The sequence below is a fragment of the Raphanus sativus genome, chromosome 6 (assembly GCF_000801105.2).
Source record: "Raphanus sativus cultivar WK10039 chromosome 6, ASM80110v3, whole genome shotgun sequence".
NCBI lineage: Eukaryota > Viridiplantae > Streptophyta > Magnoliopsida > Brassicales > Brassicaceae > Raphanus > Raphanus sativus.
In genome coordinates, this window is record NC_079516.1 from 31,393,536 (window position 1) to 31,420,692 (window position 27,157).

At 39.6% G+C, this 27,157-nt stretch overlaps 1 non-coding gene and 2 pseudogenes across 1 annotated transcript; 2 read left to right on the forward strand and 1 right to left on the reverse strand.

The window, feature by feature from the left end:
- Positions 1 to 5,747: 5,747 nt before the first annotated feature.
- On the forward strand, positions 5,748 to 6,744 carry LOC108841663 (uncharacterized; annotated as a pseudogene).
- Positions 6,745 to 12,139: 5,395 nt separating this feature from the next.
- LOC108835894 (uncharacterized) lies at positions 12,140 to 13,137 on the forward strand (annotated as a pseudogene).
- Positions 13,138 to 16,004: 2,867 nt separating this feature from the next.
- Positions 16,005 to 16,111, reverse strand: LOC130497234 (small nucleolar RNA R71). Its single transcript, XR_008936243.1, has one exon. It is a non-coding gene; the product is annotated as a small nucleolar RNA R71 (small nucleolar RNA).
- Between the last annotated feature and the right edge of the window lie 11,046 nt (positions 16,112 to 27,157).

The following is a 27,157-nucleotide window of genomic DNA, read 5'->3' on the forward strand; positions in this document are numbered from 1 at the left end:
TAAAAAACACCAACCTAGCTTAGTTAAGATAAGATCTATTGATTTCTCAACTCCTTGGGGATTCGATCCCTAAATACTACAATTGACCTCTTTTGATGAGAGTAATATTGCTATAGGTTAATTTGAGCAGGTATCACCATCGAAGAATAGTTGTTGGAATGCAGTAGATGAAAACTCGTTATACGTTGGAAATTTTCCAACAAATTTCAATCGAACAGAGACGGTAGATATTTCGTAAAAAGTTTGTTGGAATATGTCATTGGAAATACGAAATTCCAACGAGACTTCCGTTGGAGTTTCAAATGAATATTCCGTGTCAATTTTTCCATGAAGTCCCAAAGATTCTTCCGTTTGGATTTTCTGACGAGTTTCGAAAGAATTTTTGTGGTATTTTTCCAATTAGTTCCCACGAAAATTTAATATTTTTTCAAATTTTTTTTTATAAAACCTTAAACTTTTTGTTTTCAAATTTGGAAAAAAAATGAAAATTTAGTTTAAAATAAACAAAAAATAGTCTGGAATTCCATAAACGAAAAGTGGATAAGAACAAATATAAAGGAAACGCAAAGATTCGGCTCTTGAGGTTCGCCATCTTCATCTGAGAAATTTTTAGGGTCCTTGGATTTAAGGATCACTCTTCATCAAGCTAATTCCATGGATACGAGAGAAGCCCTCCAGAGTTCCTTAGAGTATCGTCAACGCTTATGTTTCTGGTACTGTTTCATAGGCAACTTTTTTTATTATTAGTTTCTTGTTGTATGATAAAAAAAAATTAAAAAGGCGAACCAAATCGCTAACCGCCACGTGTCAGCAGAGCCCACGAACAGTGCGATAAACAACTAAAAACCGGTTCTTATATAACTATTTGTGGACCCATTTATTTTTATTATTATTATTTTAAGGATTTTTGGGTTAGGAACTCCCATTGGAGTTGGTCTTAGGTCTCGTCAGCAATGTTTATTCGAGGAGGTATCGTGGAGGACACTGAGTCTGAGAATAGTAAGTGACTTTTTCATACGCGGGCGAACCATATCTGTGTCGAAAATTCCTAGGAATCAGGGCTGTCTGCAATATTTATTGAAAACTATTAACAAAGTGAAAATAAAATTATAAAATAAAAAATAAAAAAATAAAATAAAATTATAAATTTGTGAAATAAAATATCAACAATTATAATATTTAACCTGGTTGTAAAGCTGCTGGATCTCCTCAGCTGGGTATGGATGTTCGATTTTCGATTCGGTTTGGTTCTTTTGTTTTTTTCTGAAAATTTGGTCACCAGGTATCTCTGAAAATACGTTCTGAACGTATGCAATTCTTAGCAAATAGTCGAGATATAATAAAAAATTGCAACTCTTCTTCAGTTTCACGATTAATCAAAGAGATGCAAAAAAAAAACTAACTGTTAATCGTTAAAATTTAAGACACTTTCATTGGGGAGCCTAGAGTACTCATTAACAAAGGAACAATCCCAACCACTTTCTCATCAATTTTATAAAGATAATAATTGTAAGTCATTAATACATATAATTATCAAGTTGGTCATTCTTAAGAAATGTAATTTTGAAAGTCATTCTTATTTAAAATTAAAGTTGTGTCGTCATTCTTAATAAAAATAATCAAATTGGGTCTTTTGTCATAAAGATAATTTGTGTGACATTCTTATATTAAAAGTAGTCTGGCTCGTTCTTCATAGAATTAATAGTTGGCTCATTCCTAATAAAAATTAATTTTTGAGTTTGGTCTTTCTTTATAGAAGATTCTTTTTAAGCTGGTAAACATAATTGCAAGTTGAGTCATTTTTTAATTATTTTTGAATAAGGGTAAGAGTAGTTAATTCAACATTTTTTTAATTTTTTAAAAATCATTGGTTCAATACACCTCTTAAGAATAAGTAAGAGTAGTTAATTCGATGACAAAAGAGTAGTTAATTCGAATAAGGAATATTCGAAAATGGTCCTAAATATTATATATTTAAACTCCTCGGAAATATTATTAACAAAATAGTGTTTTTAAAAAAATAAATACGTTACAATCTCTTTGCAAATTTTTTATTTAGGTTTTAAGTTTATTTTATTAAAAATTTTTGATTTTTTAATAACTAAAGCTTAACTTTTTTTATAAAAATGAACTGATGGACATTTTTTTAATAACAAAGCATTAAAGTTATAGTTTATTCGGATTTAAACCGAAAAACCCAAAAACCGAGGAACTCTGAGCCGACCCGAACCGATATAGACATAATTTAAGTTTGGTAACTATTTATTCTAAACCGAATAACCCGAAATCCAAATAACTTGAACCGAACCCGATCCGAAATCCGGATTGAACACCCCTAACAAATATCATTATGTTATGTGAATAATATTTTATTTTCTTAAAATCTATTAAGAAAAGGATAATGCTATAACAATATTAGACTTTAGAAAAAGAAATATATTAAAAAGAGACATAATTAATTTCTAATCCCTAAAAGAAAAGGATTAAACTTATCTCTATATAAACAACTTACCTTTCAACCAAAATCTCATCAAACAAACTTTCAATATAACATTCTTTTTCTGCGTCTTGCGTTTCCAAATAGGTACTGTTCCAATCGTTTGAACTGCTTTAACTAATTATTCAGATATGTAATTGTTATCCGTGAGTTTCTCGCCTTATTCTGTAATATTAGCCACAATCATAATTATTCATAACAGTTGTTATTCGCTTTAACTAATTAGCCATAATCATATTTATGTCAATGCTAGGTTGTTGTAGGTTAGTTACTTTTTAGATTAAAATTGTTGTCTTCATCTGATTCCGTAATATTTTAATAGTTTAATTTATGATTGTGGTTAATTATGATTGTGCCTACAACAAAGTTAGGTTTTAGATTATGATTGTTGTTATTATTTTCATAAGTTTCCGTAATATTCTAATACTTTAATTTTATGATTGTCTCTAATTAGTTTTCTATTCGCTTTAATATGCTTATAATTTCAATCATTATTGATATTTTTTCAAGCTATAGTAGTTTCATCTGCTTGAGTAACTTAATTTAGTTATCTGAAATATTGATATGGTGTTTAACTAAAAAATATTATTAATTATTTTTGTATAGATACCAAAACAAACAGACAATGACTACTAAAATTCAGAATACAAACAAAGATTATGTAACATTGGATCAACTAAACAAAAAACGTTTTTATTGTAGTACGGTGGTACGTCTTAAAAACAATAAACTCATTAGTATATATATTTTATAATGATATATAAAATAAATGATACTATAAAGAACTCTTTTAATAAATGTTACTAACATAAAACTAAAACCTATCAAATATTCATGTTGTTGATATAAGATACTTTATAGAACAGTGAATACATCAGCATGTAAGGTTTCCAGTTTCTAAAGGAAAATTTTTTTTGTCAAAATACTATATTTATACTATTACTTTTCATCTTTACACTAATCACTATTATTTTTTCACTTTTAAAAAGGAAAAAAAAAACATTTATAACCCTATGATTAACATCGAAAAAAAATATAAGGTTGACTAATCTAAACTTATGATTTAGAATTGAGAGATGGGGTAGGGCTAAGGATTTAGGTTTAATATTTTTACATATATAAAAAATTATATATGAAGTCTTTAAGATAATAATAATTATTTTAAGAAACAACATTTGCATTAATAAACAAATATTTTTATAGAGTGATACAAACGCCTAATTATTATTGTGGCAATAACTTACGTAGGCAGTCACGACAATAATCACAAAATAAATCAACATAAGTTAATAAGAAGAAAAGAACATGCGAAGATCAGGATACAGAACTCTAGCTTATATTTTTCTTGAATCAATTATGTTTGGTGATCATATATGAGGAAGCTTAATTATATATATATATATATATATATATAGATGTGAATAATTGTAGTTCCTTTTGGTTTATGATTTTTTAATTAGGATTTGAATAAAAGAAAATTAACATTATTGTTATAAATCACCAGGTGGATGATCCATAACCAGACCCGATGATACTGATCCAGGCGCCAAGGAGGAGAGAGACAGCAAAGATAGTTTCCATATTTCTATTTCATGTGTTATTTTCATTATTGTATTTACCTTTTCCTTGTTGTATTAGGAAAATCTAGTTTTCCATTTATCTTATGACGGTCTAACTATGACGGTCTAATACTTGTATAAATATAGACCTCTGGTCATAAGTAATAATAAGCTTTCACAGCACCTCTTTTACAACACGTTATCAGCACGATCCGTCTCTCAAAACCCTAAGCTAAATCTCAGACCATCCGATTTTCTCTCTTGATCACGATAAACACTAAAACTGTAAACAAGAAGAATCTGTCTCAGAACTTTAAAGAGGTCATTCTCTCAAACCGTGAGGAAACAGAAAACGATCAACATATCAAATTGAATCCCTCGACGAGACGAATCCATCGGTGCAAACCACTTGTAGATCTGACCGCCGACGCGCCCTCACGCACAGATACAGTGTACGCCGATCTCACTCATCCGAGATAAAACCCCAGCTCTCTCTCTCTCTCTCTCTCTCTCTCTCTCTCTCTCTCTCTCTCTCTCCTCTCTCTCTCTCTCTCTCTCTCTCTCTCTCTCTCTCTCTCTCTCTCTCTCTCTCTCTCTCTCTCTCTCTCTCTCTCTCTCTCTCTCTCTCTCTCTCTCTCTCTCTCTCTCTCTCTCTCTCTCTCTCTCTCTCTCTCTCTCTCACGATCGGACCCTAAGCAAGACGCAACCAGCTCCTGATCCGTTCCGGTCATCCAGTTCGCGATCCGACTCGTTCCAGCTCTCGGTGGTCCGGTTCTACATATCAATGCTTAGGTAAAATTCATAAATCCTACGAACCCATAATTGAATTGGTTGATTGATAAAGATTGAACCCTAAAATTGAAATCTCTTTCCCTAATGAAAACCCTAAGTCAATAGATCCCAAAAACTCTTTCTTGAGTAAATTGTAGCTCTCAAGTCCGATAGAGATTGTTTTAAACAATTAAACTCAAACCATTAAAAAGTTTTGAATCTCAAAAATCCCTATGATCATCCCAATCTTTATGATCATATCGTGTCCTTAATCCCCTTGATCAAATCGAAAAACCCTAGAAATTGATCAACCCCTAAAACTTAAATTTGATCAATTTCCTAATTTAAAGTATTGAAACGATTGCTTGTTTTAATTGCTTAAAAATCGAATTTGATTGTTTTTAAATTCTAAAACCGTGGGAAAACTTTCAAATTAGTATTATGATTCTATTTCGAAAAGTTACAATTGGTTTTTCTAAACAACAATAGGTTGACAATTGGATTTTATCAAGATCGATTTTATAAAACCCTAATCCAATTTTTGATTGCTTGTTTGGTTAATTATTTAAACCGATTTTGATTATAGAGAGATAAACCCTAATTTGATTTTCATAGAAACTAATCCGATTAGGTTGATATGCTAGGAGTACCATGATCATTAGGTTGCTAGAAAGAATCGATTTTAGAAATCATTATAAATCGGCTGCATCATGAAAACACTTAAAATCGTTTTGCTAAGTTATGAATCCGGTTTGCATGGCATGCATCATTAACTATATTGTATGCATCATATAGTTATTAAAACATCATCTAAATACTTATTAGAAATTATTTTTTCTGGTCCTTCTGACATAAAGAATTTATATTAAGCTATATAAAGCTATTAAATTTTCTAAAAGTATATATATGTTTGTTTTCAGATGTCGAAAATCAATAACCTTGAATATGCTGCCCTTAATCTCTCTGGAGACAATTATCTCCAGTGGGCATTGGATACAGAGATCATCCTAAAGTCTAAGGATCTCAGTGAATGTATTACCGAGAACAACAAGGCTACTGAAAAGGATCAATATAGGGCAATATTAATTAGTCGCCATCACCTGATTGAGAGTCTCAAAGATCAGTACATAACCATTAAGAATCCTCTAGACCTTTGGAAAGAGTTGAAACAAAGATATGATCACCAAAGGACGGTGCTCTTACCAAAGGCTAGACACGAATGGAAAAACCTCAGGATCCAAGACTTCAAGTCTGTGGATCATACAACTCAGCAATGTTTAAGATCGTTTCTATACTTAAACTATGTGGTGAGGATATAACGGAGGAAGATATGCTTGAAAAGACTTTCTCCACCTTCCACACAAGTAATGTGTTGCTACAGCAACAATACCGTGCAAAAGAATTCAAGACTTATGCGAGCTTGATTTCATGCTTATTACTTGCTGAGCAAAACAATGAGTTACTGATGATAAATAGTGAGATGAGACCTCCAGGTGCCACACCTTTACCTGAAGCCGAGAAAGAGGCTAATCACGTCCAATCCCACAGCCATAGGCGTGCAAGATTTAATGGACAGGGCCGTGGTCAATACAATTCAGGCCGCGGACAAGGCAGTCAATCTGGTCGAGACCAGAACCAAAGACGCTCGTTTAGACGAGGTCATGGTCGAGGCTGCGGGTCTTCGTTCATACCGCAGCATTCAAACAACTCGACCAAATCTGTATGCCATCGGTGTGGAATGAGTAACCATTGGGCAAAGACTTGTAGGACTCCCAAGCATCTAGTGGAGCTATACCAAGAAAGTATGAAAGGGAAGAATCCTGAAGCCATATGGTGATCCATGATAATGAAAACGATTTCGATCATGAAAAAGATGATCTTATGGGTTATGAAACTTCAGATGTTCTAAAGGATTGAATTTGACATTCTGATTTTTGTGTTTTATAATTTGGTGTTTGATTTATTTTTTCGTCCTCATTTTAAATTAAAAGTGTTTCTTTGAATTTATTATATGAATGAAACATTTATATTAAAATCTTATCTCTGAAATTTCCGAAAATTATATCTATAAATCTGAAATTAATGATATAATAAAATATATAATAAATCCTCTAAAATTTCTTCATTCTAAAGAATGAATGAATGGTTTCATAGTGAAACCATGAGCAAAGGAAAAGAGTTCCTTAATTGTCCAAAGAGATAAGAGATAAGAGATAAACTCAGAAGACAAGATGATGGGGCAATGAATCTCCGACGTAGCCTATCTCCTTTACATGCAGAATGTGAAGCGCTGATTTGGGCAATGGAGTGCATGAAGACCCTGCAGTTCTCAGATGTGGTTTTTGCTACGGATTGTTCTCAATTGGTGACGATGGTGTCTTCACCCGAAGAATGGACAGCATTTACTACGCACATGGAGGAATTTCGCCGAAGTAAGACTTTCTTCCCTAATTTCAAGATCAGACATATTCCAATGGCGCAAATACAATGGCGGACAAGCTTGCTCATGGGGCAAGGAATTCACCTTCAGCTATGTTATATGTCGATTCGATACCTCCGGTTTGGCTTTCGAAATCGGTGGAATCACGTTAGAGTAATTCATTGTTGTCAAAAAAAAAAGATAGAGATAAGAGATAAAATTGCGGGTATGCGGCCAGATATGTATAAGGGCAAGCATTCAGATGCTTATATTCACCTAGAGAAACCCATTGAGATTATAAAATATAAGAATGGTTTCCACAATGATATAATGGGCAAGGAAACAAAAGGTTCCTTCAAAAGTTTTGAAAATCGCCCAAGGCCATACCTGCATTCTCTACTGATCAAGACTATGCTAACGATCAGTATGATAAGAGGCAAGAGCCATGGTAACCAGATTGGTATACCCCACGAAACTTACACACTTTATGGCATGACCGGACTAGCCATCCTGGTCTAAACTGATGCAAAGATTGATATTGCAAAAGGCACAAAGAGTTATCCCATAGAATCTCACGTTGTGTAAAATGTACACAAGGGAAACTCATTAGGCTATAATGTCTCAAGCATTCAAATGATTATAGCATGTTCATGAGGGAGAAATGACACACCCGTGTGGTCCATGACCATACTATAAACATGAATATGACAGCTTGGCTGTACAGGCCATTACCTATATGGTTCAGACTCTAAAGTCTATAAGCTTGGGGACATCATGAAATTTACATGTATAAGGTTAATATGCATCAGGCCATATAAGTGAGCATAGATATTCCCATCTCAGATTGAATACGGGTCATGAGCCAGACATAAACCATCTTAAGAGAATCTGAATATACCACCACAGACATATGTGCCATTTAAGATAGAACCTCAGAAGAGGATTGGGAATATATGTTGGATGAAAATGTCTTTCTCCCACGAATTTAAAGGTATCTTGAGCCAAACATGGGTGGTCTAATTAGTGGCCAAGAACACAGATTGCAAAAGATAGTAATCTGATTATCCAACATTAAAAGGAGAAAGTTATAAGTTGGTAAAGAGAATAAAAGAAATAGAATGGTATTTACATCATTGTCTTGGCAAGATCCTCGGACTATAAAATATGATCTAAGACGTCCAAAGAATGTGATCAAAAGATATAAAAGCTAGCAAAAATAGATGCAAGACACATTGACCCGAAAATAAAAAGAATGACTAAATCATACCAGCTTAGCACCACGAATTTGATGTCCTAAGAGACACAATCAAGTTGCTATAGTGTCTATACAAGATAGACCAATAAGTTCCTAAAGATAAGAAACCTCAGAAAGAAATGAAAGGTACATAGAATGATACAAATCCGAGTTCAAAGGAAAAAAGTCCAGACAGAGAGATAAGGCTGGCCAGCTAAACATCTAAGGTACTAGACCATGTAGTTTGGGACGCCAAACTGCAAGGTAGTAAAGGTCCTAGATAATAAGATCTCAAATCTATTAGCTCATGTCTGGAACACTATGGAACTACATAAGAGTGTTAACACTAATGATGTATTTACATACAAGAGAGCTCATAAAAGAAAGTAGAACTTGAGTTTAAAGATATAAAGCGAGGATCATGAACCCACATAAGAGTACTCATAAAGAATAAAGGAAACATGGGGTTTAAAGTATTTACAGAAAGATGGGCGTATTGGCCATACATATAGAAAAACGCCATCAAATGATAAAACCAGTGAATGGGTCTTGTGAGGAAAATAAACCATGAGATATATAGGACATCACCACATGGTCTAAGGTGATCATGTTCCTACTTAAAGCATTCAAAGAATGGCTTGATTACACAAGGATACTCACAGAGACCAAGGAACAGATTATAAGGAGATATACTCGTATGTGGTGGATGCTACTACACAAATTCGAAATTGATAAAGGTCTGGTTATAAGTAAGAGATAATGTAGTAAGCAGCATATTAATCACTGGATAAAAATAATAAAGGTACCAGAAAGATGAGAAAGAAAGTTCTCAACGAACATCATCGTTCCTAAGCTGTTTATGGACTGAAACAAAAGCAGCTGCATATAATATGATAGACTAAGTAATACTTAGTAAAGGAGTTCTATAAGAACGATCCAAATCAGTCCATATATCATTATGAAAGAAATTCCTTGTGTTTATAATAAACCAACCAAAAAGAGGTTAAGTGTTTTCGATGATACAAGTTATCGATTGATTCTTAGACAGGCTATGTTTTATATATGATGGGACTACAATGATTTGTAGTAGAGATCATAGCCGTGTGTGTGTATCAGCACACCACAATTACATAGTGTAATGCGAGATGGTCATACGAAAAGGGCAAAGAGAACCATTAAGGCTCACGACCATACCGAATCAAAGGTCGTGTCCGGCTCCATTCCAGCCCAATCGCCCATGAAAGATGACTAATATGTTAACACCAAAACGTGTAACATCATCGCAACACACAGACCATAATGAACCAAGAGAGTGACCAAAAGTATGTCTGGTCGAGGTCAAATGGATATGGCATTGCTGAAGGCAAGAAAGATCGATAGCCATGTATAAGGTCCATGAGTGTATTTGACTGCAGATCCATAGTTTTATGAGATTATAAAACTCATTGCAGCAATAATTATTAATGACATGACCATAGACACTCACGAGTTATGGACGAGTATAGACAAGGTCTATAACTCAACATGGATCGACCAATAAAGAAAGATCGACTATAATGGATAAGCCATGAGCACATACAAGTGATGTATGTTCGAATGGACAAAGGCATTTCCATGAGAAAGCCAAGTGGTTCGTATGTGTTTGGTCGATGGCTCAATATATATTAAAATGTCCACGGTATGGCAAAGTCATGTGAGTAGAGGATCTGTGGGACATAAGAAGACCTGCGAGTAAAGTTTGATCGCAGATTAGAGGTTCATCCGAGTACTGGTCGAGTACCATCCGTCTGACCAGGACATAGAGTGGTCGACAGCAAAAGAAGCACATCACATCTGAGTCTTCAGCGATGTTTAAATCAGGGGGAGTAGTATGTGTTGTACTCTTTTTCCTTCACCATGGTTTTGTCCCAGTGGGTTTTCCTGGTAAGATTTTAATGAGGCAACATTAAGCATACTACGAACCCTGAATGGTTATGACGTCTAAGGGGGAGTGTTATAAATCATTTGGTGGAGGATCCATAACCAAACTCGATGATACTGATCCAGGTGCCAAAGAGGAGAGAGAGACAGCAAATAGATAGTTTCCATATTTCTATTTCATGTGTTCTTTCCATTATTGTATTTAACTTTTCCTTGTTGTATTAGGAAAATCTAGTTTTCCATTTATCTTTTGACGGTCTAACTATGACGGTCTAATACTTGTATAAATATAGACCTCCGGTCATGAGTAATAATAAGCTTTCACAGCACCTCTTTTACAACACGTTATCAGCACAATCCGTCTCTCAAAACCCTAAGCTAAATCTCAGACCATCCGATTTTCTCTCTTGATCACGATAAACACTAAAACCGTAAACAAGAAGAATCTGTCTCAGAACTTCAAAGAGGTCATTCTCTCAAACCATGAGGAAACAGAAAACAATCAACATATCAAATTGAAGCCCTCGACGAGACGAATCCATCGGTGCAAACCACTTGTAGATCTGACCATCGACGCGCCCTCACGCACAGATACAGTGTACGCCGATCTCACTCATCCGAGATAAAACCCCAGCGCTCTCTCTCTCTCTCTCTCTCTCTCTCTCTCTCTCTCTCTCTCTCTCTCTCTCTCTCTCTCTCTCTCTCTCTCTCTCTCTCTCTCTCTCTCTCTCTCTCGCTCTCTCTCACGATCCGACCCTAAGCAAGACGCAACAGCTTCTGATCCGTTCCGGTCATCCAGTTCGCGATCCGACTCGTTCCAGCTCTCGGTGGTCCGGTTCTACATATCAATGCTTAGGTAAAATTCATAAATCCTACGAACCCATAATTGAATTGGTCAATTGATAAAGATTGAACCCTAAAATTGAAATCTCTTTCCCTAATGAAAACCCTAAGTCAATAGATCCCAAAAACTCTTTCTTGAGTAAATTGTAGCTCTCAAGTCCGATAGAGATTGTTTTAAACAATTAAACTCAAACCCTTAAAAAGTTCTGAATCTCAAAAATCCCTATGATCATCCCAATCTTTATGATCATATCGTGTCCTTAATTCCCTTGATCAAATTGAAAAACCCTAGAAATTGATCAACCCCTAAAACTTAAATTTGATCAATTTCTTAATTTAAAGTATTGAAACTGATTGCTTGTTTTAATTGCTTAAAATCGAATTTGATTGTTTTTTAAATTCTAAAACCGTGTGAAAACTTTCAAATTAGTATTATGATTCTATTTGAAAAGTTATAATTGGTTTTTCTAAACAACAATAGGTTGACAATTGGATTTTATCAAGATCGATTTTATAAAACCCTAATCCAATTTTTGATTGCTTGTTTGGTTAATTATTTAAACCGATTTTTATTATAGAGAGATAAACCCTAATTTAATCCGATTAGGTTGATATGCTAGGAGTACCATGATCATTAGGTTGCTAGAAAGAATCGATTTTAGAAACCATTATAAATCGGCTGCATCATGAAAACACTTAAAATCATTTTGCTAAGTTATGAATCCGGTTTGCATGGCATGCATCATTAAATATATTGTATGCATCATATAGTTATTAAAACATCATCTAAATACTTATTAGAAATTTTTTTTTCTGGTCCTTCTGACATAAAGAATTTATATCAAGCTATATAAAGCTATAAAATTTTCTAAAAGTATATATATGTTTGTTTTCAGATGTCGAAAATCAATAACCTTGAATATGCTGCCCTTAATCTCTCTGGAGACAATTATCTCCAATGGGCATTGGATACAGAGATCATCCTAAAGTCTAAGGATCTCGGTGAATGTATTACCGAGAACAACAAAGCTACTGAAAAGGATCAATATAGGGCAATATTAATTAGTCGCCATCACCTGATTGAGAGTCTCAAAGATCAGTACTTAACCATTAAGAATCCTCTAGACCTTTGGAAAGATTTGAAACAAAGATATGATCACCAAAGGACGGTGCTCTTACCAAAGGCTAGACACGAATGGAAAAACCTCAGGATCCAAGACTTCAATTCTGTGGATCATACAACTCAGCAATGTTTAAGATCCTTTCTATACTTAAACTATGTGGTGAGGATATAACGGAGGAAGATATGCTTGAAAAGACTTTCTCCACCTTCCACACAAGTAATGTGTTGCTACAGCAACAATACCGTGCAAAAGAATTCAAGACTTATGCGAGCTTGATTTCATGCTTATTACTTGCTGAGCAAAACAATGAGTTACTGATGATAAATAGTGAGATGAGACCTCCAGGTGCCACACCTTTACCTGAAGCCGAGAAAGATGCTAATCACGTCCAATCCCACAGCCATAGGCGTGGAAGATTTAATGGACAGGGCCGTGGTCAATACAATTCAGGCCGCGGACGAGGCAGTCAATCTGGTCGAGACCAGAACCAAAGACGCTCGTTTAGACGAGGTCATGCTCGAGGCTGCGGGTCTTCATTCATACCGCAGCATTCAAACAACTCGACCAAATCTGTATGCCATCGGTGTGGAATGAGTAACCATTGGGCAAAGACTTGTAGGACTCCCAAGCATCTAGTGGAGCTATACCAAGAAAGTATGAAAGGGAAGAATCCTGAAGCCCATATGGTGATCCATGATAATGAAAACGATTTCGATCATGAAAAAGATGATCTAATGGGTTATGAAACTTCAGATGTTCTAAAGGATTGAATTTGACATTCTGATTTTGTGTTTTATAATTGGTGTTTGATTTATTTTTTCGTCCTCATTTTAAATTAAAAGTGTTTCTTTGAATTTATTATATGAATGAAACATTTATATTAAAATCTTATCTCTGAAATTTCCGAAAATTATATCTATAAATCTGAAATTAATGATATAATAAAATATATAATAAATCCTCTAAAATTTCTTCATTCTAAATAATGAATGAATGGTTTCATAGTGAAACCATGAGAAAAGGAAAAGAGTTCCTTAATTGTCCAAAGAGATAAGAGATAAGAGATAAGAGATAAAATTGCGGGTATGCGGCCAGATATGTATATGGGCAAGCATTCAGATGCTTTATATTCACCTAGAGAAACCCATTGAGATTATAAAATATAAGAATGGTTTCCACAATGATATAATGGGCAAATGAAACAAAAGGTTCCTTCAAAAGTTTTGAAAATCGCCCAAGGCCATACCTGCATTCTCTACTGATCAAGACTATGCTAACGATCAGTATGATAAGAGGCAAGAGCCATGGTAACCAGATTGGTATACCCCACGAAACTTACACACTTATGGTATGACCGGATTAGCCATCCTGGTCTAAACTGATGAAAATATTGATATTGCAAAATGCACAAAGAGTTATCCCATAGAATCTCACGTTGTGTAAAATGTACACAAGGGAAACTCATTAGGCTATAATGTCTCAAGCATTCAAAAGATTATAGCATGTTCATGAGGGGGAGAAATGACACACCCGTGTGGTCCATGACCATACTATAAACATGAATATGACAGCTTGGCTGTACAGGCCATTACCTATATGGTTCAGACTCTAAAGTCTATAAGCTTGGGGACATCATGAAATTTAAATGTATAAGGTTAATATGCATCAGGCCATATAAGTGAGCATAGATATTCCCATCTCAGATTGAATACGGGTCATGAGCCAGACATAAATCATCTGATATATGGTGTTTTTCACATCATTGTATATATGTTTTCATTTGTTTCAAGTCACTAATTCGTGTCAGTCTAGTCCTTTTTGACCTTTTACAGGTCTGGAGTTAGTAGAGAGGGAAGAGAAGGTGCCTGATGAAAAGATGTCCTTTTGGAGCAATCCTGCGGAGAACACTCAAGTAGAACAGTCCCGAGACTGTTCTCTCTCAAGCGGAACAAGCAGATGGAGTGATCCGGAGATTGTTCCCGACGAATATGGAAACTCTTTATTTCGGGAATTAAAGTCCTGTTGCCCTAATCTCTTTTCTTCTGATTGGCGCCTCCATATAAAACGCCATCTATCTTTTTTACTATTTTCTTACGCTAGTTTTTACAAGAGAACACTGTGAATTGCGATCTGCAACTTGTAAGGGAGAAGAATTCATCCTCTCATAAAGAAGATCATCTGAACCCTATTGTTTTCTACTCTGTTCTTATGCAATTTTATTCAGGATTTATGTCTTTGATTCTTTGCACCATGATCGAGTAGTAGCCTTGCTCGCCTAGGGTTTTTAGGGTGTTGAGACATGAGCTAAACATAGATAAGCGATCCATAACTGTTTTTCATTCATACTGTTCTTACTGCTTTCATTAACCTGATCACTTGATGTTAGATCACTAGTTCATCGCCTAGTTAACCGCTTAGGAGATAACTTGATTTGTATTGAATGAGCTTAGTATCCCTAATCAGCGAAAGTAGATATTATGTTGGTAAGTGAACTGATCGGATCTGTTCTCTAAAGCTTGCAATCGATCCTCATCCAACGACAGTTAGGTGGTGAGATCGATCTGCAAAGCGATCACTGCCACGACAGTGGAGTGTTCCAGCTGAGTGATCCGAGTTCTAGAAAGTACTTCATTGCGCTTGAATAATTGTTTGGCTTCAGTTCAACACCCAATGAAATACCCTAGGCTAGCTCTTGTTTAATTGAATCAATCTCGTGTTTTATTTGCTTGTTTTCTATCGTCACTTTATAACCAAATCTATATCTTCATCTTAGCTTGGTTTCGGAACTTATAGAACTAGAGTGTAGACTGGTCCTCTGGATTTGAATCTCAAGTACTACAATTGCAACTGTTAACTTGGCAGTAGCAAGGATTCATTTTTAGTGTATCAAGTTTTTGCGCCGTTGCCGGGGACCAGATTGTTTACCTCTAATTTTTGGTTTCATATCTAGTCTAAGATATCTAACTCGTGTTTATTTCTTTGTTTCAGCTGATGATCCAGGTGCATGACCAGTAGACATACTCGGAGCAACGCACAAGGACCATTGCATCAGCTTAACAACGAAGAACTAGCGAGATTGGAACGACAGAACCGTCAACAGCCGAGATCTACGAACACCAACATGGGTGATCACCAGGATGATCTCACTGCTGCGTTTGCACTCATGCAACAGCAGATGCAGTAGATGCAGCAAACGATCCAAGCGCAGCAAGCTGCTGCTGAGCAAGCTGCTCTGAATGCTGAGAACCAGCAGAACCAACCGGAGGAAGTTGTCCAGGTCGGCCAGAGAAACTTACTGCACAATCTGCCTGCTACGCGATCTGCCATCAACCCTCCACCGTGCACTAGGCAAGACTTCGAGATCAAGCCAGCCTTGATAAGTCTAGTGCAAAGTAAGATCTTCAATGGACTTCCTGCTGAGATACCGATGGACCACATCGAGCACTTTGAGAAGATGTGTGGTTTCACTAAAGCGAATGGAGTACCACCCGATTACATCAAGTGTACTATGTTCCCTTTCTCTCTTGATGGGAAAGCTGCTCGCTGGCTTGATTCCCTACCCACGGGATCACTCACCACTTGGGAACAAGTCCGAGAGGCCTTCTTAAGCCACTTCTACACGAAATCAAAGACGGCAGCTCTGAGAAAGAAGATCGTGACCTTCAAACAGTTGGTGGACGAGCCGTTATGCGATGCATGGGAGCGATTCAACGTCTACCGCAGAGAGTGCCCGCATCACGGTTTTGAGGTTTTGAGGAAGACTATCTGCTGGGAGTGTTCTACGATGGAGTAGGCTGGGAGTACCGGAACGCTTTGAACTCAGCCAGTAAGGGAGATTTCATTACCCAGTCAACTCAAGGTGCCTTCGAGTTGATTGAAAACATGGCCTCAAGCTCAGCTGATAATAACCGCGAGACTGATCGCACTCAGAAGGTGAAAAGCATCGATAACAACAAGATTGATGAGCTCTCTGCCAAGGTCGATCAGCTGATTAAGAGCAACCAGAACCAGGTCTTCATCATGGAAGAATCCCCTCAGGATAAAGCAACTGCGGATGGCACATCAGAGGCAGATCAGTCAGCTGAAGATCAACATGAAGTGAGCTATGTGAATGGGCAAGGATGGCAGTTCAAGAACTATCACCCGAACCCTAACGTGAGGAACAATCCCCACCTGTTCAATGCCCCTAAACCAGACGATAAAGCTCAAGGAAATCAGGGTCAGAACAGTGGATACCAAAGGCCTTATGGCAATCAAGGAAGAACCTTTGTCCTCAACCCAACTCAGAATGCCCAGTTCCACAGCCAGAAATAGCCGGTTAATCAGCAGGTTGCACAACCGGCTCAGACTGCTCCGCACGATGACATGAAGAGCCTTGCCAATATGATGAGCCAGCTGCTCCAAGGACAGCAGATCCATGGGAAAGCACTGAACCAGGTCACAAACGACATCAACACCAGGATGAATCATATGTTCAATGACCTAAGTGCCAAGTATGACAATGTCTCAAGCCATATGAGACAGATGGATATTCAGATTGCTCAGACTGCTGAGAGTGTGAAGAGACAGCAAGGAACTCTCCCTGGAAAAACAGACAAGAACCCCAAGGAGTGCAATGCGGTAGGTCTAAGGAGTGGAAAGCAACTGCCTGATCTGGACCCAGGAGATTCACATCGGCTGAGAAAGGGAAGCAGAAGGAGTCGGATCAGTCACCTAAAGATGTACCCACAGATGAGGAAGAGGCAGAACAACCTACTGAGACTGTTCCGACTGAAGCAGAGAGACCCGCTGGGGTTGTTTCCACCGACTGCAGCACCTTCTCCTGCTCGTCAGTATGTACCAAAAGTACCCTACCCTGTTCCAGCTAAGGCTACACGCAAGGATAAGGAAGAGATGAAGTGCAGGAAGATGCTGGAAGACCTAACTGTCAAGCTCCCTCTAATGAGTGTGATCCAGATGATACCATCCATGCGTAGCTTTGTTAAGGGACTGATCTCTGGGAAGATATCTGATGACAGCGAGTTCATGATTGTCTCTAAGGAGTGCAGTGTGGTGCTCCAGAACAGAAGGATCAAGAAGTTGGGTGATCCGGGAAAATTTGTCCTCTCGGTTCAGATTGGGGAGAACAGTTTTCTCATGCTCACTGGTCGATCTAGGGTTCAAGCATAAACCTCATGCCATATACTGTGGCTAAGCGCCTTGGGTACACGGACTTCAAGCCTACCAGGATGTCCCTAGTGTTTGCTGATCGATCTGTGAAGTCTCCAGTTGGAATCCTCGAAGATCTTCAAGTTCTGGTTGGGAACACACTTGTTCCTGCCGATTTCGTTGTTCTGGAAGTCGAGGAAGATTCCAATGATCCCCTGATCCTAGGCAGACCATTCCTCTGCACTGTTGGAGCTATCATTGATGTCCGACAGGGGAAGATTGATCTCCACCTTGGAGATATTGTGATGAAGTTTGAGATGGATCAGATGCTCAAGAAACCGATGCTGGATGGACAAACTTCACTGTCCAAGAAGATGGTGATCCGCTAGAGCCGCATGAGGGAATGATCGAGGAGATTCTCACCGAGGATCCACTTGAACTCGCCTTAGTCAGAGCTGAAGCCGAGCAGAGCTTAGAGAGTGTTGATGCTGATGCCTATGCCAAATTCCTGGATTCAGCCAGGAGTATTGAGAGAATGGTGGCAAATCTAAGTCTGGGGGAGAACAGTGAGTCCAGCAAATCGACTGGAACAACCGCGCCTCAGAACCCGTCTGTTCCGGCAGCTCAGGTCGATGACTCATGGAGCGAGCTGAAAGCTCCAAAGGTAGAGCTCAAATCCCTTCCCAAGGGACTCAGGTATGCATTTCTTGGACCCAACTCTACATATCCTGTCATTGTGAATGCTGACCTGAACAATGCAGAGACTGCTCTGCTTTTGTGTGAAGCTGAGAAAATATCGTAAGGCATTAGTTATTCTCTAGCTGACATACCTGGCATTTCACCTGATCTGTGCATGCATAGAATACACCTGGAAGATGAATCGATGACTTCTGTAGAACATCAGAGGAGGTTAAACCCAAATCTAAAAGATGTTGTAAAGAAAGAGATAATGAAACTTCTAGAAGCAGGTGTGATCTATGCGATCTCTGATAGTAAGTGGGTTAGTCCTGTGCATGTAGTACCTAAGAAAGGTGGGATCACTGTGGTAACCAATGAAAAGAATGAATTGATCCCTACTAGAACAGTTACTGGTCATCGCATGTGCATTGATTTTCGTAAGTTAATGCTGCGACTCGTAAGGATCACTTCCCACTTCCTTTTATTGATCAAATGCTTGAGAGATTGGCTAACCACCCTTACTATTGCTTTTTAGATGGTTATTCAGGTTTCTTTCAGATTCCCATCCACCCAGACGATCAGGAGAAGACGACGTTCACATGCCCTTATGGAACATATGCATACAGGAGGATGCCCTTCGGCTTGTGCAATGCTCCAGCGACCTTCCAACGCTGCATGATGTCGATTTTTACTGATCTGATCGAAGACATAATGGAGGTTTTCATGGACGATTTCAGCGTCTATGGAAGCTCCTTTCATGTCTGTTTGTCAAATTTGTGCAGGGTGCTGAAGCGATGCGAGGAGAAGCATCTGGTGCTGAACTGGGAGAAATGCCACTTCATGGTCAGAGATGGGATTGTTCTGGGACACAAGATATCAGAGAAAGGCATTGAGGTGGACAAGGCAAAGATCGAGGTCATGATGAGTCTGCAACCACCAACTTCAGTGAAGGGAATCAGGAGTTTCTTGGGACATGCTGGTTTCTATAGGAGGTTCATCCAGGACTTCTCTAAGATCGCGAGACCACTCACTCGGTTGCTCTGCAAGGAAGCTCAGTTTGCTTTTGACAGTGACTGCCTAGCCGCATTTCACACGATCAAGGGAGCTCTAGTCAGTGCACCAGTTGTCCAACCTCCAGACTGGGATCTTCCTTTTGAGATCATGACAGATGCAAGTGATTTTGCAGTGGGAGCAGTCCTTGGACAGCGTAAAGACAAGAAGCTTCACGTGATATACTATGCAAGCAGAACCCTTAGATGAAGCTCAGTGCCGATACGCAACCACAGAGAAGGAGCTCCTTGCCATCGTGTTCGCTTTTGAGAAGTTCAGATCCTATCTGGTTGGATCAAAGGTGATTGTGCACACAGACCACGCGGCTCTCAAGTACCTACTCACGAAGAAGGATGCTAAACCGCGGCTCTTAAGATGGATTCTCTTGCTCCAAGAATTTGATCTGGAGATAAGAGACAAGAAGGGGTTGATAATGGAGTGGCAGATCATCTCTCTAGGATGAAAGTGTCAGATGAGACAGTTCTTGACGAGGAACAACCGATGGAATACGTCAACGCGATTGGTCTGTGCAACTTGGAACAGTCGTCCCCTTTCATCAAGGACTGTTCTCGCGTAGAAGGAGCATTCGTTGCAGTGATCCAGAAGCAGTACCCGAACCTTCCATGGTTTGCTGAGATTGCCAACTTCTTGGCAGCTGAGAAAGAGCCTTTGAGGTTCACTGGGAATGAGAAGAGGAAATTTCTAAGGGAAGCAAGGCACTACTTCTGGGATGAGCCGTATCTATATCGGCAAGGCAAAGATGGGATCTTCAGGAGGTGTGTTCCAGAGGCTGATATTCCAGGGATCCTTCACCACTGTCACGGTTCCTCTTATGCTGGTCACTTTGCCACCTTCAAGACAGTTTCCAAGATCCTCCAAGCCGGTTTCTGGTGGCCCACTATGTTCAGAGATGCTCACGCTTTCATATCACGATGCAATTCATGCCAAAGGATGGGGAGTATAAGCAAGAGAAACGAGATGCCTCAGAACTACATCTTAGAAGTTGAAGTGTTCGACTGCTGGGGGATCGATTTCATGGGACCATTCCCAGTCTCTCACAAGAATGAGTACATCTTGGTTGCTGTGGACTATGTCTCCAAGTGGGTAGAAGCGATTGCTAGTCCAACCAATGATGTGCGAGTTGTAACCAAGATGTTCACCTCCATCATCTTTCCAAGATTTGGAGTGCCTAGAGTGGTTATAAGCGATGGTGGAACTCACTTTATCAACAAGTTGTTCCAAGGATTGCTGAGCAAGAATGGTGTGAAACACAAGGTTGCAACCGCCTATCATCCCCAAACAAGTGGTCAAGTGGAAGTTTCCAACAGAGAGATCAAGAGCATCCTGCAGAAGACTGTCAACACCACCCGCAAGGACTGGTCCCTTAAGCTTGACGATGCTCTCTGGGCGTACAGAACAGCCTACAAGACCCCTTTAGGGACCACTCCCTATCATCTGGTCTATGGCAAGGCGTGCCACCTACCTGTTGAGCTAGAGTACAAGGCGGCTTGGGCTGTCAAACTACTCAACTTCGACATCAAACCCGCCAAGGAGAGGCGAACCATTCAGATCCACGAGTTGGAGGAGATCAGGCATCTGGCCTATGAGAGCTCTAAGATCTACAAGGAAAAGACCAAGGCGTTCCATGACAAACGGATCATCAGCAGAAGCTTTGCTCCGAACGATCAGGTCTTACTCTTCAATTCACGGGTTAAGCTGTTCCCTGGAAAGCTTAAGTCCAGATGGTCTGGACCTTTCACCATCAAGGAGGTTCGCCCCTATGGAGCTGTTGTGTTCTGGACACAAGAGGTGGAGAATTTGTTGTCAATGGTCAGCGTCTCAAGCCATATCTTGCTGACACAACAATCGCTGAAGGTGTAGAGATACCCTTAAGCGATCCCCCTCAAGCCTAATCGGCTCATTGAAGTCAAGCTAGTGACAGAAAACAAGCGCTTGGTGGGAGGCAACCCACTGGTGAGTGTAAATATTGTTTTTTTTTTTTCTTTATCTTTCTAGGAACTAACTTGCAGGTTGAAAAATCAAGAAAATTCGAGATCACTCCAGGAGAGCACTCCAGCGGTTGTTCCGCCGATTGTTCCCAGGTAAGTGCTCGAACAAAAAAAAAATAAAAAAAATAAAAAAATAAAAAAAAGGGGAAGCGGTTTTGATGGACCTATTTAAGGCCCAAACACTCCACTCCCCCACTTCATCTCTCTCGCCGCAAACCACCCCCATTAGAACCCTAAATCGCAACTCACTCACCTCTCTTTCTCTCCATCGATTTTTGGTTCTCACCTCTTGGGTTCTCTAGAGATTGGTTTGTTTTGCAGGAATCACCTCTCCAATCAAGGTAATCGGCCAAGAACTCTCCCCCTCTTTGCGCATGCAAATCGCGATTTGGGAGTGATTTCTTGGATCCTCTTTTTCCTTTATGCTTTGCGATTTCATCCTAGATTGTAGCTCTTGATAGTATACTTGCTACTAGGATTGAATTCATGATTGATTTTGAATGGAAGAGGAACCGATTGTTGATTGTGATTCTTGGCCTTTGCGATTTGTACTGTTGAGATTGAGGCTTGTGTAGGTTGTCTAGTAATCGATGGACTTGGGTAAAACAAGAAGATTGGATTGTTCCATCGTTTCTAGAACAACCGACGAACTGTGCTGATATTGGGTTGCTGTTTTGTTTTTGCAGATGCCTCCAAAGATGAGAAACGCTAGAGCCGCCAAGAGCACAGCTTCTCCAGCCGTGAGAGCTCCACCTGGTTACCCATGGCCGAACAAGATTGAGGGCGAACCCATCGACCTCAATGATCCGATGCTCCTTGACTACAATGTTGAGGGATGGGACAAGGAGTCAGCGGAGAGATACAACCGGCTCCTACTAGCGGAAATCTTGCCCACGCGGTTCGCTCACCAGGAGACTCTAGCGATCTCGGCCTTGACACTGAGGTGTTCGATACGATGCAGGCTATGGGACTCATGCCTCTCTGTTTCCCAGCCCAGGTTCTCTACCCGGATTTGGTTAGGCAAGTGCTCGCGACGTGCCAGATCACTTATCTGAACCCCAATGAGCCTACATACGAGAACTGCTTCTTCTCCTTCATGGCTGATGGCAAGTTCTGCTCCATCTCCCTCAACGATCTGAACGAGCTACTCGAGATTGCGGACACGCCAAGGGGAGTTTCAGTGGAGAAGAAGTTCAAGCCGGCAGACACCTTTTGGGACCTCATTGCATCCGGCAAGTTCACCTCTCGCAAGGCCTACCAGTCGCAGATCCGGAACCCTGCTATCCGGATCATCGCCAAGATCGTGTCCAACGTCCTGTTCGCGAAGGAGTACACCTCCAAGATCACGAATGGGGAGCTCCAGGTTCTCTACACGGGTCTTGAGGACGAGATGCGCAGAGAGAAGATCACCCCGATCCAGGAAGTCAAGACCAACCCAGGGTTCCATCTCATCTCCATGTTCGCTGAGCGCAAGGACACCTTGATTCGGACTGATGACAAGAAGGATCGTTCCGGCAGTCTGCTCACTCCCTTGTTCCAGCGCTTCAACATCAACCTCAGCTCCTACACGGTTGTCTCTGAGATGGAGTACATTGATACTCCTTACCTGATCGCATGCCACATCTTGCGCGACGAGACACCTACAAGTTCCAAGACAAAGAAGGGAACCCTCTGCTAAGCTCCTATGCCTGGGTTCACAGACTTCTTGTCCCTGGAGAACATTGTGTTCTCACTCAGTGAAGAGCACCTCTGCGATGATCCGCGAGCGCCGGTACAGAACGATGATGATGACATGGATGATGTGGAGCATGTGCCTCAACCGGCTGATGGTGAGTATGACCTGGAGGACTTCACCGATGTGGCTGATGATCACGCCTACAGACGCTGGATGGTCGAGTCCCAGAAGAAGAACAACAGCCTCATGAAGAGGATACTCAGGGCGATCACAGGCGGCTGCATTGGGCACAGGAGGAGCGTACACCGCAGAGAACAAGGCGCCCAGGCAAGGAGCAAGCGGGAACATCGACTGGAGCAGAGAGACTGCCGAGGAACAGGAGGACAGCTGGTCACTCCGGTAGCGGCGATTCAGACTGAGTCCGAAAGGACTATTTCTATCCCTTGTCTTATCCATCTGAACTATTTATTTTTCATGTTATTTGCTTCTGTTTGGTGTGTTTCAGCTTCCTCTGATTTATTTTCACAACCAGGGATGGTGTGAACTAAGTCTGGGGGAGCGATTGTACTATATTCGCTTGTGTGCTTTTTGAGTCAGTCCTTGTGTCATTTTTATGTTTTTATCGAGTCAGTTTTTAGGATCGAGTCAGTCAAAACTATTGTGGGAATCAGGACCTTATTTTGTGATGCTCTTTAACCACCTCGTGCTTTAACCTTCTTATTCAGTGACCTTAGCAGTGATGAAAGACCCACACATGGACCTGGAACACCCTGACTTATCTCATTTGACACTCCAGAAGTTCTATACCGATCAGGTTACACTGGGCAGACTTAACTCCACTTTATCTGAACCTAATCTGGACTTTAATTCTTCTTGTCATGGGCACTAGATCAGGGTAGAATGAGAACTACACTCAGGACTTCTTATCCGATTTTATCCCTCTTGCTGTTCCTGAGTGGCTAGCTCATCTTTAGCTAGTTCCCACCTTGAACCCTGACCTTTTGTTCCACCCTCATGCATTTGCTTTTCTAGTACTTTATGTGCAGATATGTGCAAAAAGTCGGAGAGGAAAGGATCGACGCAGTTCTTACTCATCAATGCTCACACAGTGGAAGAAGGCAGAACAATCAGTGCAGACAAGAGAACAACCAGAGTGCCTGTTCCATACAACAGAGAACAACGAAGGGAGTAAATGGCTAGAACGAACCAGGATGAATCACCAGTGGCATCATGTACATCACTTGTTACCTCCTTACTCGTCACCCCAGCATTTTTGTATTTCAGTATATGTAAAAAAAAAAGTTTTTTCTTGTTTTGTTTTTGCTTTGATTTACTGGTGACGAGAAGGGGAAGAATCCATGATGCATGCCACTGGGGAAGTTGAGAAAGTGATGGTGGTTTCAGTGAAGTGTTCTGAAGGGGAAGTTGAATCGCGCAGAGCAGTCCTATGATCGATCTATCGGAGAGCAGTCCGATCAGCAGAGATGAGTAAGGACTGTGGACCTCAATGGAGCCGTCCTCTCACGACCATTTTGTGCGATATCCTGCATCCACTCTTGGTAAACCCTAAACACTCTTGAACTCCACCATAAAAGTTAGCATGTTCTATACCTAGCCCGTTCTCTCTGAGTAGAGCCTGTGACAAGAAGCTCACGCTGATCTTAATTGAACATAAGGAGTTTTGTCTCGAAAGTGTTGCCTTTTCAGGTTGAGATGTAGAGTAAGGAGCCGATCTTCGAACAGCGATCAGGGGTTCTCAGTAAGTGTGTGTGGTCCTAATCTACAGCTTGTATGGTTCAGAGATTTGTGGTAAGAGTATGGTTGCTGAGAATAAGCGAGTTCCCACGCTTTCAAACCTTTCTCCCTGTTCTTGGTACTTGTCTTGTTCGAGGACAAACAAGGATCTAAGTCTTGGGGAATTGATATATGGTGTTTTTCACATCATTGTATATATGTTTTCATTTGTTTCAAGTCACTAATTCGTGTCAGTCTAGTCCTTTTTGACCTTTTACAGGTCTGGAGTTAGTAGAAGAGAGAAGAGAAGGTGCCTGATGATGAAAAGATGTCCTTTTGGAGCAATCCTGCGGAGAACACTCAAGTAGAACAGTCCCGAGACTGTTCTCTCTCAAGCGGAACAAGCAGACGGAGTGATCCGGAGATTGTTCCCGACGAATATGGAAACTCTTTATTTCGGGAATTAAAGCCCTGTTGCCCTAATCTCTTTTCTTCTGATTGGCGCCTCCATATAAAACGCCATCTATCTTTTTACTATTTTCTTACGCTAGTTTTTACAAGAGAACACTGTGAATTGCGATCTGCAACTTGTAAGGGAGAAGAATCCATCCTCTCATAGAGAAGATCATCTGAACCCTATTGTTTTCTACTCTGTTCTTATGCAATTTTATTCAGGATTTATGTCTTTGATTCTTGCATCATGATCGAGTAGTAGCCTTGCTCGCCTAGGGTTTTTAGGGTGTTGAGACATGAGCTAAACATAGATAAGCGATCCATAACTGTTCTTCATTCATACTGTTCTTACTGCTTTCATTAACCTGATCACTTGATGTTAGATCACTAGTTCATCGCTAGTTAACCGCTTAGGAGATAACTTGACATTGAATGAGCTTAGTAGATAATAAGTAGATAACTTGATGTATTGAATGAGCTTAGATCTTATACTAATCAGCGAAAGTAGATATTAGGGTGGTAAGTGAACTGATCGGACCTGTTCTCTAAAGCTTGCAATCGATCCTCATCCCAACGACAGTTAGGTGGTGAGATCGATCTGCAAAGCGATCACTGCCACGACAGTGGAGTGTTCCAGCTGAGTGATCCGAGTTCTAGAAAGCACTTCATCGCGCTTGAATAATTGTTTGGCTCCAATTCAACACCCAATGAAATACCCTAGGCTAGCTCTTGTTTAATTGAATCAATCTCGTGTTTTATTTGCTTGTTTACTATCGTCACTTTATAACCAAATCTTATATCCATCTTAGCTTGATTTCGGAACTTATAGAACTAGAGTGTAGACTGGTCCTCTGGATTTGAATCTCAAGTACTACAATTGCAACTGTTAACTTGGCAGTAGCAAGGATTCATTTTTAGTGTATCACCATCTTAAGAGATCTGAATATACCACCACAGACATATGTGCCATTTTAAGGATGGAACCTCAGAAGAGGATTGGGAATATATGTGGATGAAAATGTCTTTCTCCCACGAATTTAAAGGTATCTTGAGCCAAAATGTGATCTAATTAGTGGCCAAGAACACAGATTGCAAGAGATAGTAATCTGATTATCCAACATTAAAAGGAGAAAGTTATAAGCTGGTAAAGAGAATAAAAAGAAATAGAATGGTATTTACCATCATTGTCTTGGCAAGATCCTCGGACTATAAAATATGATCTAAGACATCCAAAGAATGTGATCAAAAGATATAAAAGCTAGCAAAAATAGATGCAAGACACATTGACCCGAAAAGAAAAAGAATGACTAAGTCATACCAGCTTAGCACCACGAATTTGATGTCCTAAGAGACACAATCAAGTTGCTACAGTGTCTATACAAGATAGACCAATAAGTTCCTAAAGATAAGAAACCTCGGGAAAGAAATGAAAGGTACATAGAATGATACAAATCCGAGTTCAAAGGAAAAAAGTCCAGACAGAGATATAAGGCTGGCCAGCTAAACATCTAAGGTACTAGACCATGTAGTTTGGGACGCCAAACTGCAAGGTAGTAAAGGTCCTAGATAATAAGATCTCAAATCTATTAGCTCATGTCTGGAACACTATGGAACTACATAAGAGTATTAACACTAATATGTGTTTTACATACAAGAGAGCTCATAAAGAAAGTAGAACTTGAGTTTAAAGATATAAAGCGAGGATCATGAACCCACGTAAGAATACTCATAAATAATAAAGGAAACATGGGGTTTAAAGTATTTACAGAAAGATGGGCGTATTGGCCATACATATAGAAAAACGCCATCAAATGATAAAAACCAGTGAATGGGTCTTGTGAGGAAAATAAACCATGAGATATAGGACATCACCCACATGGTCTAGGTGCTCATGTTCCTACTTAAAGCATTCTAAGAATGGCTTGATTACACAAGGATACTCACAGGAGACCAAGGAACAGATTATAAGGGAGATATACTCGTATGTGGTGGATGCTACTACAAAAATCGAAATTGATAAAGGTCTGGTTATAAGTAAGAGAA